The sequence below is a fragment of the Eurosta solidaginis genome, chromosome 2, assembly GCF_040869045.1.
Source record: "Eurosta solidaginis isolate ZX-2024a chromosome 2, ASM4086904v1, whole genome shotgun sequence".
Lineage (NCBI taxonomy): Eukaryota > Metazoa > Arthropoda > Insecta > Diptera > Tephritidae > Eurosta > Eurosta solidaginis.
In genome coordinates this window covers 109,794,027-109,812,546 of record NC_090320.1, presented here as the reverse complement: position 1 = coordinate 109,812,546, position 18,520 = coordinate 109,794,027, and the positions used below count along the sequence as shown (strand labels likewise).

The 18,520-nt window shown below is 34.9% G+C and overlaps 1 protein-coding gene across 2 annotated transcripts in view; it reads right to left on the bottom strand.

The window, feature by feature from the left end:
• Positions 1 to 18,520, bottom strand: part of LOC137240148 (uncharacterized) — a 1,574,936-nt gene that overhangs the window by 1,241,707 nt on the left and 314,709 nt on the right. The gene's annotated exons all lie outside the window — the stretch shown is intronic.

The window sequence follows — 18,520 nt, the reverse complement described above, 5'->3', positions numbered from 1 at the left end:
TGTGTTTAAAAACTGGGCGTGGCTTGAACCGATTTTTCACAGAAAACAGTTACCGTCATAGAATCTATGCCCCTACCAAATTTCAGAAGGATTGGTAAATTTTTGTTCGACTTATGGCATTAAAAGTATTCTAGACAAACTAAATGAAAATGGGCGGAGCCACGCCCATTTTGAAATTTTCTTTTATTTTCGTATTTTGTTGCACCACATCATTACTGGAGTTGAATGTTGACATAATTTACTTATATACAGTAAAGATATTTAATTTTTTGTTAAAATTTGACTTTTCAAAAAAAAATTTATTTTTTTAAGTGGGTGTGTTCTTCATCCGATTTTTCTCTTTTTTATTTAGCACATATATAGTAACAGGAGTAACGTTCCTGCCAAATTTCATTATGATATCTTCAACGACTGCCAAATTACAGCTTGCAAAACTTTTAAATTACCTTCTTTTAAAAGTGGTCGGTGCCACGCCCATTGTCCAAAAACTTACTACTTTTCTATTCTGTGTCATAAGGCAAACCCACCTATCAAGTTTCATCGCTTTATCCGTCTTTGAAGATGAATTATCGCTTTTTTTCGGTTTTTCGAAATTTTCGATATCGAAAAAGTGGCCGTGGTTATAGTCCGATATCGTTAATTTTAAATAGCGATCTGAGATGAGTGCCCAGGAACCTACATACCAAATTTCATCAAGATACCTCCAAATTTACTCAAGTTATCGTGTTAACGGGCAGACGGACGGACGGACGGACATGGCTCAATCAAATTTTTTTTCGATACTGATGATTTTGATATATGAAAGTCTATATCTATCTCGATTCCTTTATACCTGTACAACCAACCGTTATCCAATCAAAGTTAATATACTCTGTGAGCTCTGCTCAAATGAGTATAAAAATTGTTTAAGTTAAACGGTTTTATTGAAAACAATACTTACATGAAATAATAATAATAATAAAAGCTATAAAATAATTAGGTACGCCCTAGGTACTAGTAACCACACTCCTCATCAATCTAGGCGTTGATCAGACAATTAAATAAAAGCGTTGGACGCGTAAAATTCGGATCCGGTAGGATCGGACCACTATAACATATATCTCCCATACAACCGATCGTTCAGATAAGACGAGTTTGGTCATTCCTGCCGCAATTTAGAAAGTATAAACGTGAAACTCGGTGATATATATTTTAATATATCATAGAAGATTTTCCGAAAAAATCACTTTGATCGGAGCTATATATAGTATATGTCCCATACAACCGATCGTTCAGATAGAAAGATTTTTGGCCATTTCTCCCTGAATTTAGAAAGTATAAACGTGAAACTCGGTGATACTTATTCCAATATATCATAGAAGATTTCATGAAAAAAGCTTTTCGATCGGAGCTATATATAATATATATCCCATACAACCGATAGTTCAGATAGAAAATTTTTTAGTCATTTATCCCTTAATTTCCAATATAAAAACGTTAAGCTTGGTGATGTTTATTACAATATATCATAGATTTCCTGAAAAGATCACTTTGATCGGATCTATATGTATATAGTATATACCTATCCCATACAACCGATCGTTCAGATAGAAAGATTTTTGGCCATTTCTCTCTTAGTTTCCAATATAAAAACGTGAAACTTGGTGATATATATTCCAATATATCATAGAAGATTTCCTGTAAAAATCATTTCCATCGGAGCTATATATAATATATATATCCCATACAACCGATCGTTCAGATAAAGGGGTTTTTTGCCATTTTTTATTTTATATTTATCTTAAAAATCGTTTAGGTCTGTACATCTGTTCACTATATATTTCTTATCTTATACATCCGATTATTTGGAGATTACGGACGGGATAAGATTATTGTTCAGCCCCATTCATGAAAGGTATGCCGAAGGCATAGCCGAAGACAGTCCCGTCCTTACTTGTTTATTTTATATTTATCTTAAAAATCGTTTCGATATGTTCAAATTTCCCCAAATGCTTACGTGTATAGCATATATTGTTGTCTGAAAAAATCATAGAGACCGCTTGTATATATAGTATATATCTCATACAACCGATTGTTCAGATAAGAAGCTTTGCGCAATTTCTGCCCCATTTTAACAGCTAGAAGCTTCAAATTTCACCAAATGCTTACGTATATAGCATATATTGTTGTCTGAAAAAATCATTGAGATCGGTGGTATATATAGTATATATCTCATGCAACCGATTGTTCAGATAAGAAACTTTGCACAATTTGTGCCCCATTTTAACAGCTAGAAGCTTCAAATCTCAACAAATGCTTACGTATATAGCATATATTGTTGTCTGAAAAAATCATAGAGATCGGTGGTATATATATTATATACCCCATATAAACTGTCATTTTTGCCCCTTTTTTATGGCTAGAAGCTTCAAAATTCATCAAATTTCATCAAATAGTTACGTTTACGTCATACATTGTTGAAATTCGTGATTCTTAGTGATAGTTTTTACACGCAGACCACAAAAAACCTGAAACTTTGCATCCTCACACAAATTACCTACCTATTTTTATACTCAGTTGAGCAGAGCTCACAGAGTATATTAACTTTGATTGGATAACGGTTGGTTGTACAGGTATAAAGGAATCGAGATAGATATAGACTTCCATATATCAAAATCATCAATATCGAAAAAAAATGTTATTGAGCCATGTCCGTCCGTCTGTCCGTCTGTCCGTTATCACGATAACTTGAGTAAATTTTGAGGTATCTTGATGAAATTTGGTATGTGGGTTCGTGGGCACCCATCTCAGATCGCTATTTAAAATGAACGATATCGGACTATAACCACGCCCACTTTTTCGATATCGAAATTTTCGAAAAACCGAAAAAATGCGATAATTCATCGTCAAAGATGGATAAAGCGATGAAACTTGGTAGGTGGGTTTACCTTATGACACAGAACAGAAAAGTAGTAAGTTTTTGGACAATGGGTGTGGCACCGCTCACTTTTAAAAGAAGGTAATTTAAAAGTTTTGCAAGCTGTAATTTGGCAGTCGTTAAAGATATCATGATGAAATTTGGCAGGAACGTTACTCCTGTTACTATATATGCGCTAAATAAAAACGAGTAAAATCGGATGAAGAACACACCCACTTTTTAAAAAAATTTTTTTAAAAGTCAAATTTTAACAAAAAATTTTATATCTTTACTGTATATGTACTTATGTCAACATTCAACTCCAGTAATGATGTGGTGCAACAAAATACAAAAATAAAAGAAAATTCCAAAATGGGCGTGGCTCCGCCCATTTTCATTTAGTTTGTCTAGAATACTTTTAATGCCATAAGTCGAACAAAAATTTACCAATCTTTCTGAAATTTGGTAGGGGCATAGATTCTATGACGGAAACTGTTTTCTGTGAAAATTGGCGAAATCGGTTCAAGCCACGCCCAGTTTTTAAACACAGTCCACCGTCTGTCCTTCCGCTCGGCCGTTAACATGATAACTTCAGCAAAAACCGATATATCTTTACTAAAAATAGTTCACGTACTTATCTGAACTCACTTTATCTTAGTATAAAAAATGGCCGAAATCCGACTAAAACCACGCCCACTTTTTCGATATCGAAAATTACGAGAAATTAAAAAAAATGCCATAATTCTATACCAAATACGAAAAAACGGATGAAACATGGTAATTTGATTGGTTTATTGACGCAAAATATAACTTTAGAAAACTTTGCAAAATGGGTGTGACACCTACCATATTAAGTAGGAGAAAATGAAAAAGTTTTGCAGGGCGAAATCAACAGCCCTTGGAATCTTGGCAGGAATACTGTTCGTGGTTTTGCATATATAAATAAATTGGTAGTACCCGACAGATGATTTTTTAGCTCACCCTGGTCCACATTTACATCAAAGGGCCACTCGCTTTTAAAACTCTAATTAATACCTTTAATTTGATACCCATATCGCACAAACACATTACAGAGCCACCCCTGGTCCACCTTTATGGCGATATATGGAACAGGCGTCCACATATAGAACGCTCTAGGTGTGAGCAATTGCAAGTGTCTGGGCCATCTGTGCTATTAGAATTCGAACAAACACAGTTTTCATAGTGTTCACCGAAATGATTTTTTATTTTACTTAATTTATCTCTATACTAAATTTTTGAATGAATTTCGAAAATTCTTTTCCTCTGCTCTTAAGGTTAAATATGTTAAAATTTTTTCAGAAAATTAAATATGTCTACTGCTGCTGACGACGACGATGACATGTTTGTGATTACTGAACCTTCATATGCAATGTTTGATAATAGCGATCAACATGAATTATTGTTGGATTTATATCGTACGAAGTGTGCTCATATAATGCTTCTCGTTTATGTAATGTCTCCGTATTGTCTTCCGTAAATTTAAAGCAATAGATATTTAAAGTACGCTGTATATAATTGCTGTAATAAGAACATTTAATTCGTATTTCATTATCGTAAACTAAATTGAAATGTCTATAAAAAACCTCTGGGCTTTCAAGAATGCCTCCTATTCTCTTTTCCTTTTCAACTAGTAATTCTTTAAAATTTTCAATAGCCTCTAGAATGGTGTATTCACTTTTTTTCACACCATGTGACTCACTCCTTTGATCGCGGATAGTTGGTCTAAAAGATCCCCCAGGGCTCTGCGTTGTTGTTGTTGCTGTTATTTTTAATAATGATGGGTTGAGCTCAGGAAAACTCTGATCTAACAACTAAATTGTTACATTTATTTTTAAACGTAGTGAAGTGTTTGGAATATTGTATTCAAAACTAGTCTGTTTACTATTTTCAAAATTTCTAAAACTGTTTATATTTTGTTCTTGATTCATAAATTGATTATAGGGATAACTTGCTCCATAACTTAAGTGAAACAGGTAAATAAGTAAAATTTTTATTAAATTAGCTAATTTCATATCGGTTTTTTATTTTTAATTTTTATCTATACATGTGCGAGTCACATTATACAATGATCATATTATATGTTTGTCTATAGTTTTTCACATCAATTATTTCTATATGTGGTCTTTTAAAAGAAGTGTTCTGGGCTAGAATCTTTTCAATATCACCATTACTAAGAATTCGTTCAGTTTCAATTTCACGATATTCAAAGCACTTGATGCTCAACATTTTTTCCATGTATCTACTATCATAAGTACAACGAAATGGTAGATCAAAATTATCATATTCCAATTTAAAATGACGATAAAGTGCTTGTTTTGCCTCAATGATTCCTCCATTTCAATGAGCTCTCTACGAAATGCCTCTATAGCTTCATCTATAGTAAAAGTTCTCATAGGCTTCCCTTCCATTGAAAAATCACCTTTAGACGATGGTCCGATTGTTGTGGATGGTGAAAATAATGGTATCGTTGACAACACTTCAATTTCTTCTTCGTCATTCGTTAAAAGAGGCTCACTTTGTTTTAGTAATAATAATGAAATATTAATTGATAAAATATCATTACTATTGGGTAATGTAAAATTAAATTTAATAATTTTCGAGTTTCGGTTTATCGCAAGCGCATTACTATCTAGGTTTTCCCAAAATGGTCCTCCGTAGGTAGTTTTGAAAGCAAATAATAATAATAATAATGAGATATAAAATTTAAAATTCATTGTGATATATCCCTTTGTTTACGTCAATTTAAAATGAGCTTGATATTGGAAAACAATGTATTTATATACTTACTTTTCTTCTTCTTCTTCAAATTCTCACCCTTTTAAAATAAAAACACTTAAGTTAAGATTTCTAATTCTATTTTATTTCATTATAAATTTAAATTACTAGCCGATATGTATTTGAACAAAATATATGCTGATTTTAAAGCACAACGAATTTGTCGTTGATTGATTTTCACATTACAATCAGTATGAAAATGATATTGACAACGCACAACATCTGAGTGTAAACTATATAATCTAGAGAGATTCATTCCATCACATCCTGTACTCTCCTCTTCAATGTCAAACACCGGCTTTTGGAGAAACTTTTCTACACACCTTAACATAAACTTTTATGTTCTTCAATATTGACATCAAATAGTTTTTTACAGATTTAAAACTATCGCTTCCATAGGACCATAATAAATTATGGTCGTGTAACATTAACCAATGAGCTTGTCGTTGATTTTCCTTACTCAGATCCGAAAATTCAAATGGAGATTTTATATGGAAACAATGGAATTCTTTATTGTTGAGGACCACAGCTATTTCCTTTACAATAAATCTATTATCGTATGCTTTAATTATCGCAAACATTATGAAAATTAATAAAGAAATATCTTTGAAATGGTAGGTTTTTTATACGTTAAGCACAGACAGGTGAAGTTGGGTATAAAAAAGAATTTTTATCATTCCCCCACACTTATATACTTTAGAAATATGGACTATTTAAAAATTTGGAGTCCCCCATTTAAAATGTGAGATCCATACTCCCCTGCACTGATGAACTTCTAAGCTCTTTTTTTTTCTTGCAGTCAGAACACAAAACATACAATTCGAAGCTTTTTCTTATAGATCAGCTAGAACGTATGCGCCAAAATACAGGTACACAAACTTATAAACTAATAAGAAGATAAACAAAATGTTTAGTCTTCATATTTATTTGCGGTTTTATGAAATTCTTACATACATATATATACATATGCACGTGCACATATATATGTTTCAAGGTTGATCAGTTAGGGTTGGTATGTTTTGATTTTTTCTCTTATACAAACATTCCTAAGCGTAGGTATTAATTCCATTATTTTTTACAAATCTCTTATCATCTAAAAACTTAACGTTACTTTATTTATTTCTTGTGTATACAATTTATGACATTTTGATCTAAAAATATACATTGAGTCAAAGTACAATTTCTTTTCGAATAAACATCTTCTAAAATCACTTAAACTCAGTGTAGAAGTTACACACTTTTTTATTCCCTTAATTTTTTTAGTTTCATTTATATCCTTATAAATTTTAAATGAATACATTTTTGCTCTTAAACCTATAAACCCTTTTATTAACTTCTCACTACATTCATCTTTCATCATACCCAATCTAATAAAATGCCAAAAGAGCCCAAATGGTTGTAATCAATGCGAGAACATGTTTTATTGAAATACAAAATAAAAAAATCATTAGTTCAATATTAAGATAACCTTTAGTTAAGAAATTCTCACATGCATATACATATATGGACCAGCATCAGCATGTGTACACAAACTTACAATCAAACAATCATATGTGTAAGTATGTACATACAAACTTATACCCTAATAAAAAGACAAATAAAATGTTCAATCTGGCCTGATCGGGTTTCTATGTTTTATACTTACGGAAAATTCTGATAACGAATTTAATTAAATGAAATACAGCATGCAGTTTTATTTACATATAAACATATAAATATGTTGCAGTGTTGTACGGTTGAGGTTTCTTATCAGTGTGGTTTAATAAAATTCCCATGTACACACATATGTGATGGCATGTACACAAAATGTTCAATATTCATATTTAAAAAAATATAATTTATGTATATGCTCTCATTTTTAAGGAGCCCAAATGGAATTATGAAATTCTCACATGCATATATATATATATATATGGACCAGCATCAGCATGTGTGCACAAACTTACAATCAAACAAACATATGTGTAAGTATGTACATACAAACTTATACCCTAATAAAAAGACAAATAAAATGTTAAATAATGGAAAATCATGAGTTCAAAATTAAGATAGCATTTAGTTAACAATCTGCCCCTAAAGATGTTCAACTGCTACTTTTTGTAGACGCGAAAAAAGGGCGGGGGGGGGGGGGGATTGGGGAGCAGTCGCTCGATTAGAAATCTATGGGACTCTTTAAAACGGCTCGGGTGAAGTCTAGGACTCATTAGAAATATGAGGGAACATTTAAAAATTTGCGGCCCTTTAAAAAATGTAGGGCCCCATTTAACTATCCTCATTTTTTTACTCAAAAGATGCCCTACTTATATACATTGAGACAAGTAGTCATTATCTAAATGTATGTATATGGATGGGTGTGTCTGTGTCGGTATGTATTTTGCGGTTTGTTGATATATATATATATATAATTTATATGCTGTCATGTTTACGGCAAAGCTCTGCTAAAGGTAAAAAGCTCTAAGCTTTTTCTTATACACCACTAAGCTTTTTCTTATGCGCCACCTAGCGGAAGATATGCCAGAACACGCCACCTAGCGGTGAGATCAGTCAGAACACAAAACGGAAGATCAGCCAGAACACAAACCAGAAGAACGGATGCGACACCTAGCGGAATTTTTGAATGATCTTGAGAGGTGTTAAAATTTTTAGGTCAAGATAAATATAGACCTGGTTTCATTCCTTCGGTCAGACTCATTCCAGACTGGGCTGAAAATAATGAACTGGTCCCATTCCTAAGACCAGACTGTTGGCAGACTGGTCCAAAAGTTTTGAGTTTTTAGGGTGAGACATGCACCGAGCTTTCCATAAAAAATGTGAACCAGAACCGGCATTTACATACTACTTAAGGGCATGTCAACTGGCCAAACGTGGAATTATTAACACTAACCTACTCGACATGGACGAAGTTAATCAGATCCTGTCACAAATAGAAATAATACCTAACCAAAATATAATTGAGGCAATTGAATACGGAAAACCATCAATATATACAAATGGGACTATGCTCCTCTACGCTCTATCAATACCCAAAGTAACAGAGAAGAAGTATAACCTACTGGTTACTCACGCTGGTATCTACGAAGGCAAATAACTGGACCTTCCGTTCTATAAGATGCTCGTCAACCAGGAAGAAACATATGGACTCAAGGAAAATTGCTTGACAATCAGTTAATCTACGGTATGTGAATCATAGTCCTTAACCAAATTGGAAGAGATTATCTGCTTACCTCGGTTGATGAAAGGAGGTGACGCTAGCTGCCAATTCTTCAGGCGCAATGGGACGATAATCGAGTTGATAAACGATAACACAATTTTTTTCTCAAACTACCAAGGTGTTGTGGAAAGTAGTAACGATACTAGTAAATAAATGGCACCTACGTTATCCAGTTAAGTAACGAAACGATAAAAATTGGCAACGAAGTGTTCTCCAGCAAAGAAGCAATCAGAGCTCACGCCTTGCTAGCCGTACTAGCAAACCTCAAAAGCCACACTACAAAGATCAATCTGGACTACGTTCATGATATCACGATGGAAAACGTTCGATATCTAGGGTATGTAAATGGGAAAACTAACTTGTCGTTAGTCACGGAAGCTGCCTCGATATTCGCAATAGCCCTCATCGTCACCATGCTATGGAAATGGTATATAGGAAGCTAGATATTCCACCAGTTCAAATTCCGATGCAATGGGCCAAAAACACAAAGATTTTCAAGGGCCAATCTGCTCATGAAATCCCTAACCTGAACGACAGCGCACCAGTCAAGCCAGTCAGAATCAACATTACTCCAAGTAGCCAAATCGACTGTATAAAAAATATATCGCCTTTACATTTTCCACGCTTCGATCTGCGGGACGCAGACCTTTAAAGGGGGAGGAGTTATAACAGCAGTATCCAGCGGTTGACCCATTTATTCACGTTGATGAGCATGTGACCGCGCTATGTTACGTATTAAAGTTTCGCTGACGTGACACAGGCGTAGAATAAGCCGAAGTTAATTGGGACAACGATTGGTGTAGTTGCAGAAATTGTGATTGAAAAGCATAATCTTGTTTTAGTTAAGTAAACTATTTTTTATACAATAATTGGTTAGCATAGCATAATTATTGTCAGTGCATGGCTATCCTTCATTTTGTTTTCTAAAAAATAGCGACAACCAATCAGCGAGAAGAGATGGCGCTGACACGTACACAAACCCAGTCGGACTTGGCAGCTTTCAAAATTAATGTATCGCATTGTTTTCTTTAATGCATTTAAAAATACTTCTACATGCGTTCAATTAAAATTTAATTTAATTTAAAATTTAATTATTAAATAAATGAAACAAAGCTTCATTGTTTTCGTACAGGTGAAGCAAAAATATACCCAAAAATATTACTTCAAAAGTCATTTTACACGAAAGTATAGCAGTTTAGTTCCTAATGGGCATCAGAATACATTATGTTGTTGACGAGCGGATAGAGTGCGTGCGCGCGGGGATGTGCGGTGCACTTGCCTATGCGGTGCGCTTGCCTGAGCGTTTTACAAAAACAATTGCGTAAAAGCGCTTATGGGGTGACGATCACTGGTTTAAGTGTACCTCATCAACAGGTAAGGTACGGGAGAGTACGGTATATTTGTAGGGTGCGATATGCGTCACAAGAACCCACAGTCCGGCGAACTAGCTCGTGCATAAAGCAGGCGTACCCAGTGGCCAACCGTGTATGAAGCGTTGAGGGTGCTGAGAGCTAGGAAGGCAGCACGCATTTGACACTGTACGTAGCACTATACAAATTTGTAAATTGAGCGATTTTCTTGAAATTTAGTTCAAAGGCAGGTTATTAAATAAAAGCGTTGGACGCGTAAAATTCGGATCCGGTAGGATCGGACCACTACAACATATATCTCCCATACAACCGATCGTTCAGATAAGACTATTTTGGTAATTCCTGCCGGAATTTAGAAAGTATAAACGTGAAACTCGGTGATATATATTTTAATATATCATAGAAGATTTTCCGAAAAAAATCACTTTGATCGGAGCAATATATAGTATATATCCCATACAACCGATCGTTCAGATAGAAAGATTTTGGGCCATTTCTTCCTGAATTTAGAAAGTATAAACTTGCAACTCGGTGATATATATTTTAATATATCATAGAAGATTTTATGAAAAAATCACTTTGATCGGATATAGATATAGTATATATCCCATACATCCGATCGTTCAGATAGAAAGATTTTTGGCAATTTCTCCCTTAATTTCCAACATAAAAACGTTACACTTGGTGATACTTATTCCAATATATCATAGAAGATTTCATGAAAAAATCTTTTCGATCGGAGCTATATATAATATATATCCCATACAACCGATCGTTCAGATAGAAAGATTTTTAACCATTTCTCCCTTAATTTCCAATATAAAAACTTTAAACTCGGTGATATTTATTATAATATATCATAGATTTCCTGAAAAGATCACTTTGATCGGATCTATATGTATATAGTATATACCTATCCCATACAACCGATCGTTCAGATAGAAAAATTTTTGGCCATTTCTCCCTTAGTTTCCAATATAAAAACGTGAAACTTGGTGATATATATTCCTATATATCATAGAAGATTTCCTGTAAAAATCATTTCGATCGGAGCTATATATAATATATATATCCCATACAACCGATCGTTCAGATAAAGGGGTTTTTTGCCATTTTTATTTTATATTAATATTAAAAATCGCTTAGGTATGTACATCTGTTCACTATATATTTCTTATCTTATACATCCGATTATTTGGAGATTATGGACGGGAAAAGATTATTGTTCAGCCCCATTCATGAAAGGTATGCCGAAGGCATAGCCGAAGACAGTCCCGTCCTTACTTGTTTATTTTATATTTATCTTAAAAATCGTTTCGATATGTTCAAATTTCACCATATGCTTACGTGTATAGCATAATTTAATTTTTGTAACTAATAATATTAGTTTTGTTATCTCGGACCTGCGTCTTCAATTTCGCCACCAAACTTGCATCACCTGCCATTAAAGCTTGAAATTCAGTTCTTTGAGAATTTCTGTATTCCTACATCAAATATGAAAAAATCGTTCAATTTTCGAAGATGTGATTTTAATCGTTTAAATTCTGCTTTACGTGGAGTTGATTGGGATGCTATGCTTGGCGAAAGTGAAGTTGGAAAGTCTTTCAATGTATTTAAAAATGAAATTCATAAGATTTGCGAAAAAATCGTGCCGATATACAAAAATAAAATTTACAAATCTCCCTGGCACAATAGTGCGCTCAAACATCTAAAAAATTTGAGAAACAAGTTCTTTAAAAAATATAAGTTGACTAAACAGCGTCGATTTTATGATTTGTTTATTGTTTATAAGAAAAAATTTAACAATCTTAATAAGTCTTTATATGCTAAGTACGTCAGAAATTTTGAGGTAAACATCAAGAGCAATCCGAAGAACTTTTGGAATTACATTAACTCCATGAAGAGCGTATCTAGCATACCGAAATCAGTAAGCTACAATAATATTACTGCCAACTCTGTTAATGATGCTGCTAATCTCTTTGCTGACTTCTTCTCGGCGAATTTTATCACAGATAATGATTTAACTGTGGAAGATACAGATAACATACACAAGTTAATTAAGTCTCCCTCTGCTAATAATTTTGGGTCACTTACTCTCACTGAGGCAGACATAATTGAGGGGATTATAAAACTTAAAAATTCCTCCAGAACTGATGTTGATAATCTTTCAGTTATTCTATTGAAAAATTGTCCTTCTCTAGTACGACCCTTAATGATTATATTCAATAAATCATTGGAATCGGGTATTTTTATTGATGACTGGAAACAAGCATCCGTCACTCCCATTTTTAAGTCTGGCAACAAAAGTAACTGTTCTAATTACAGGCCTATTTCCAAATTTTCTACAACTTCGAAGCTATTTGAATGTGTTGTCAATGACAAGCTTTACTTTAGCATTAAACACCTGATTTGCGCCAATCAACATGGTTTTGTCCCGGCCAGATCCACATTAACGAACCTCGCTGTCTTTTCTGAGGATTGCTACGCGGCATTTAGGCGGGGTTTTCAGGTTGATACAATATACCTTGACTTCTCCAAAGCATTCGATAAAATTTCTCATAAAATTTTAATTGCGAAATTAGCTTGTTATGGGTTCCACTCTACGTTCCTACAGTGGATTAAATCTTACCTGCACAACAGAAGGAATGTTGTAAATATTGACGGTGTTTATTCGAAACCATTTTGGGCCACCTCTGGAGTGCCCCAGGGCAGTATTCTGGGCCCTTTACTATTTATCTTGTTCATTAATGACATTAGCTCTTGCTTCTCATCTACCAGATTTCTGCTTTATGCTGATGATCTCAAGATCTATTCTGAGATCAGTTGTTATAATGATGTCGTTGTTCTTCAATCCGAGATTAATAAGCTTTATATCTGGTGTGTTAAGAACCGTCTTTTCCTTAATATTAGTAAGTGCCACACTGTGACGTATGGTAAAATGCTGAGGCCACTTCATACCTCCTATCATATTGCAGAAACCTTTCTTCGAACGAATCTTGAAGTTAAAGACTTGGGGGTATACTTCGACTCAAAGTTTAATTTTAACACTCACGTCAGCTTCACAATTTCTAAGGCGCTTTCAATGCTTGCTTTTGTCAGACGCCATTCCGCAAACTTCTCTGACCCCTACACACTCAAAGTTTTATATACGTCCTTTGTGCGGTCCAAACTTGAGTATGCGGCTTTCATTTGGAGGCCCTACCACACAGTTCACGTCAACCGCCTGGAGCGGGTTCAAAAAATCTTTATGCGCTTCGCGCTTATTTCATTACGTTTCTCTGAACCGATCCCGTCTTATGAGTCTCGATGCCAACTAATATCCTTATTATCCCTTAACAATCGCAGAATTCTTTTGGCCTCGTTGTTCATTTTCGATCTTTTCACGGGCAAAATCGACTGCGCGCTGCTTCTTGAAAGACTATGCTTAAATACTCCCTGTAGAAACCTCCGCCACTTTGAAATCTTTTTCATAGGGCTGAGTAGAACTGTTTATAACTCAAAAGCGCCTATTAACAGAGCCCTATCAGAAATTAATTGCTTCTCTAGTGTTTTGGATATTGATTTCTCCGACTCAAAATACGCTTTTCAACTTAAACTAAAAAATTACTTAATCTGTAATAATATAAATTCTTCTTGTTAATGTTCTCCATTGCTTAATATAATCTGGTCTCTGTAATTTAGTCATAAGTGTCTGTACTAAACATTTGTTACTAGACTAAATAAATAAATAAATAAATAAATAAATAAATATATTGTTGTCTGAAAAAATCATAGAGACCGCTTGTATATATAGTATATATGTCATACAACCGATTGTTCAGATAAGAAGCTTTGCGCAATTTCTGCCCCATTTTAACAGCTAGAAGCTTCAAATTTCACCAAATGCTTACGTATATAGCATATATTGTTGTCTGAAAAAATCATAGAGATCGGTGGTATATATATTATCTACCGCATATAAACTGTCATTTTTGCCCCTTTTTTATGGCTAGAAGCTTCAAAATTCATCAAATTTCATCAAATAGTTACGCTTACGTCATACATTGTTGAAATACGTGATTCGTAGTCATAGTTTTTACACGCAGACCACAAAAAACCTGAAACTTTGCATCCTCACACAAATTACCTACCTATTTATACTCAGTTGAGCAGAGCTCACAGAGTATATTAATTAACTTTGATTGCATAACGGTTGGTTGTACAGGTATAAAGGAATCGAGATAGATATAGACTTCCATATATCAAAATCATCAGTATCGAAAAAAAATTCGATTGAGCCATGTCCGTCCGTCCGTCCGTCTGTCCTTTAACACGACAACTTGAGTAAATTTTGAGGTATCTTGATGAAATTTGGTATGTAAGTTCCTGGGCACTCATCTCAGATCGCTATTTAAAATGAACGATATCGGACAATAACCACGCCCACTTTTTCGATATCGAAAATTTCGAAAAATCGAAAAAGTGCGATAATTCATTACCAGATACGCATTAAGCGATGAAACTTGGTAGGTGAGTTGAGCTTATGGCGCACAATTGAAAACTAGTAAAATGTTGGACAATGGGCGTGGCAGCGCCCACTTTTAAATGAAGGTAATTTAGAAGTTTTGCAAGCTGTAATTTGGCAGTCGTTGAAGATATCATGATGAAATTTGGCAGACACGTTACTCTTATTACGTTATGTCTGCTTAATAAAAATTAGCAATATCTGAGAGCGACCACGCCCACTTTAAAAATTTTTTTTTTTTAAATTCAAATTTTAAAAGAAAAGCAATATCTTTACAGCATATAAGTAAATTATGCCAACATTCAACTCCAGTAATGATATGGTGCAACAAAATACAAAAATAAAAGAAAATTTCAAAATGGGCGTGGCTCCGCCCTTTTTCATTTAATTTGTCTAGGATGCTTTTAATGCCATAAGTCGAACAAAAATCAACCAATCCTTGTGAAATTTGGTAGAAGCTTTGCTTCTAGGACGGTAACTGTTTTCTGGGAAAAAAGGGCGAAATCGGTTGAAGCCACGCCCAGTTTTTATACACTGTCGACCGTCTGTCCTTCCGCTCAGCCGTTAACACGATAACTTGAGCAAAAATCGATATATCTTTACTAAACTCAGTTCACGTACTTATCTGAACTCACTTTATATTGGTGTAAAAAATGGCCGAAATCCGACTATGACCAAGTCCACTTTTTCGATATCGAAAATTACGAAAAATGAAAAAAATGCCATAATTATATACCAAACACGAAAAAAGGGATGAACATGGTAATTGTATTGGTCTATTGACGCAAAATATAACATTAGAAAAAGACTTGGTAAAATGGGTGTGACACCTACCATATTAAGTTGAAGAAAATGAAAAAGTTTTGCAGGGCGAAATAAAAAGCCCTTAGAATCTTGGAAGGAATACTGTACGTGGTATTACATATATAAATAAATAAATTAGCGGTACCCGACAGATAATGTTCTGGATCACCCTGGTCCACATTTTGGTAGATATCTCGAAAACGCCTTCACATATACAACTAAGGGCCACTCCCTTTTAAAACCCTCATTAATACCTTTAATTTTATACCCATATCGTATAAACACATTCTAGAGTCACCCCTGGTCCACGTTTAGGGCGATATCTCGAAAAGGCATCCACATATAGAACTAAGGCCTACTCCTTTTTAAAATACTCATTAACACCTTTCATTTGATACCCATATCGTACAAACAACTTCTAGAGTCACCCCTGGTCCACCTTTATGTCGATATCTCGAAAAGGCGTCCACCTATAGAACTAAGGCCCACGCCTTTTTAAAATACTCATTAACACCTTTCATTTGATACCCATATCGTACAAACAAATTATAGAGTCACCCCTGGTCTACCTTTATGTCGATATCTCGAAAAGGCGTCCACCTATAGAACTAAGGCCCACGCCCTTTTAAAATACTCATTAACACCTTTCATTTGATACCCATATCGTACAAACAAATTCTAGAGTCACCCCTGGTCCACGTTTAGGGCGATATCTCGAAAAGGCGTCCACATATAGAACTAAGGCCCACTCCTTTTTAAAATACTCATTAACACCTTTCATTTGATACCCATATCGTACAAATAAATTCTAGAGTCACCCCTGGTCCACCTTTATGTCGATATCGCGAAAAGGCGTCCACCTATAGAACTAAGGCCCACGCCTTTTAAAAATACTCATTAACAACTTTCATTTGATACCCATATCGTACAAACAAATTCTAGAGTCACCCCTGGTCTACCTTTATGTCGATATCTCGAAAAGGCGTCCACCTATAGAACTAAGGCCCACGCCCTTTTAAAATACTCATTAACACCTTTCATTTGATACCCATATCGTACAAACAAATTCTAGAGTCACCCCTGGTCTACCTTTATGGAGATATCTCGAAAAGGCGTCCACCTATAGAACTAAGACCCACGCCCTTTTAAAATACTCATTAACACCTTTCATTTGATACCCATATCGTACAAACAAATTCTAGAGTCACCCCTGGTCTACCTTTATGGAGATATCTCGAAAAGGCGTCCACCTATAGAACTAAGACCCACGCCCTTTTAAAATACTCATTAACACCTTTCATTTGATACCCATATTGTACAAACGCATTCTAGAGTCACCCCTGGTCCACGTTTATGGCGATATCCCGAAAAGGCGTCCACCCATAGAACAAAGGCCCACTCCCTTTTAAAACACTTATTACACTTTTCGTTTGACACCCATATTGTACAAACACATTCTAGAGTCAACCCAGGTCCACTTTTATAACGATATTCCGAAAAGGCGTCCACCTATAGAACTAAGGCCCACCCCCTTTTAAAATACTCATTAACACCTTTCATTTGATACCCATATCGTACAAACAAATTCTAGAGTCACCCCTGGTCTACCTTTATGGAGATATCTCGAAAAGGCGTCCACCTATAGAACTAAGACCCACGCCCTTTTAAATTACTCATTAACACCTTTCATTTGATACCCATATTGTACAAACGCATTCTAGAGTCACCCCTGGTCCACGTTTATGGCGATATCCCGAAAAGGCGTCCACCAATAGAACAAAGGCCCACTCCCTTTTAAAACACTTATTACACTTTTCGTTTGACACCCATATTGTACAAACACATTCTAGAGTCAACCCAGGTCCACTTTTATAACGATATTCCGAAAAGGCGTCCACCTATAGAACTAAGGCCCATTCCCTTTTAAAATACTCATTAACACCTTTCATTTGATACTCATATCGTACAAACAAATTCTAGGTCCATCTTTATGGCGATATATCGGTCCATCTTTATGGCGATATCTCGAAAAGGCATCCATCTATAGAACTTAGGCCCACGCTCTTTTAAAATACTCATTAATACCTTTTAGTTGATACCCATATCGTACAAAATAAATTCTAGAGTCACCCCTGGTCCACCTTTATGGCGATATCTCGAAAAGACGTCCACCTATAGAACTTAGGTCCACTCCCTTTTAAAATTATCATTAACACATTTCATTTGATACCCATATCGTACAAACAAATTCTCGAGTCAGGCCTGGTCCACCTTTATGGCGATATCCCTAAATGGCGTCCATCTATAGATCTATGGCCCACTTCCTCTTAAAATACTCTTTAATACCTTCCATTTGATACACATGTCATACAAACACATTCCAGGGTTACCCTAGGTTCCTTTTACAACATGGTGATTTCCCTTACTTTGTCTCCACAGCTCTCAACTGAGTATGTAATGTTCGGTTACACCCGAACTTAGCCTTCCTTACTTGTTTTATACTCAGTTGAGCAGAGCTCACAGAGTATATTAACTTTGATTGGATAACGGTTGGTTTTACAGGTATAAAGGAATCGAAAAAGAGATTTATAATTCCATATATCAAAATCATCAGTATCGAAAAAAAATTTGATTGAGCCATGTCCGTCCGTCCGCCCGTCCGTCCGTCTGTCCGTTAACACGATAACTTGAGTAAATTTTGAGGTATCTTGATGAAATTTGGTATGTGGGTTCCTGGGCACTCATCTCAGATCGCTATTTAAAATGAACGATATCGGACTATAACCACGCCCACTTTTTCGCTATCGAAAATTTCGAAAAACCGAAAAAATGCGATAATTCATCGTCAAAGATGGATAAAGCGATGAAACTTGGTAGGTGGGTTTACCTTATGACACAGAATAGAAAAGTAGTAAGTTTTTGACAATGGGCGTGGTACC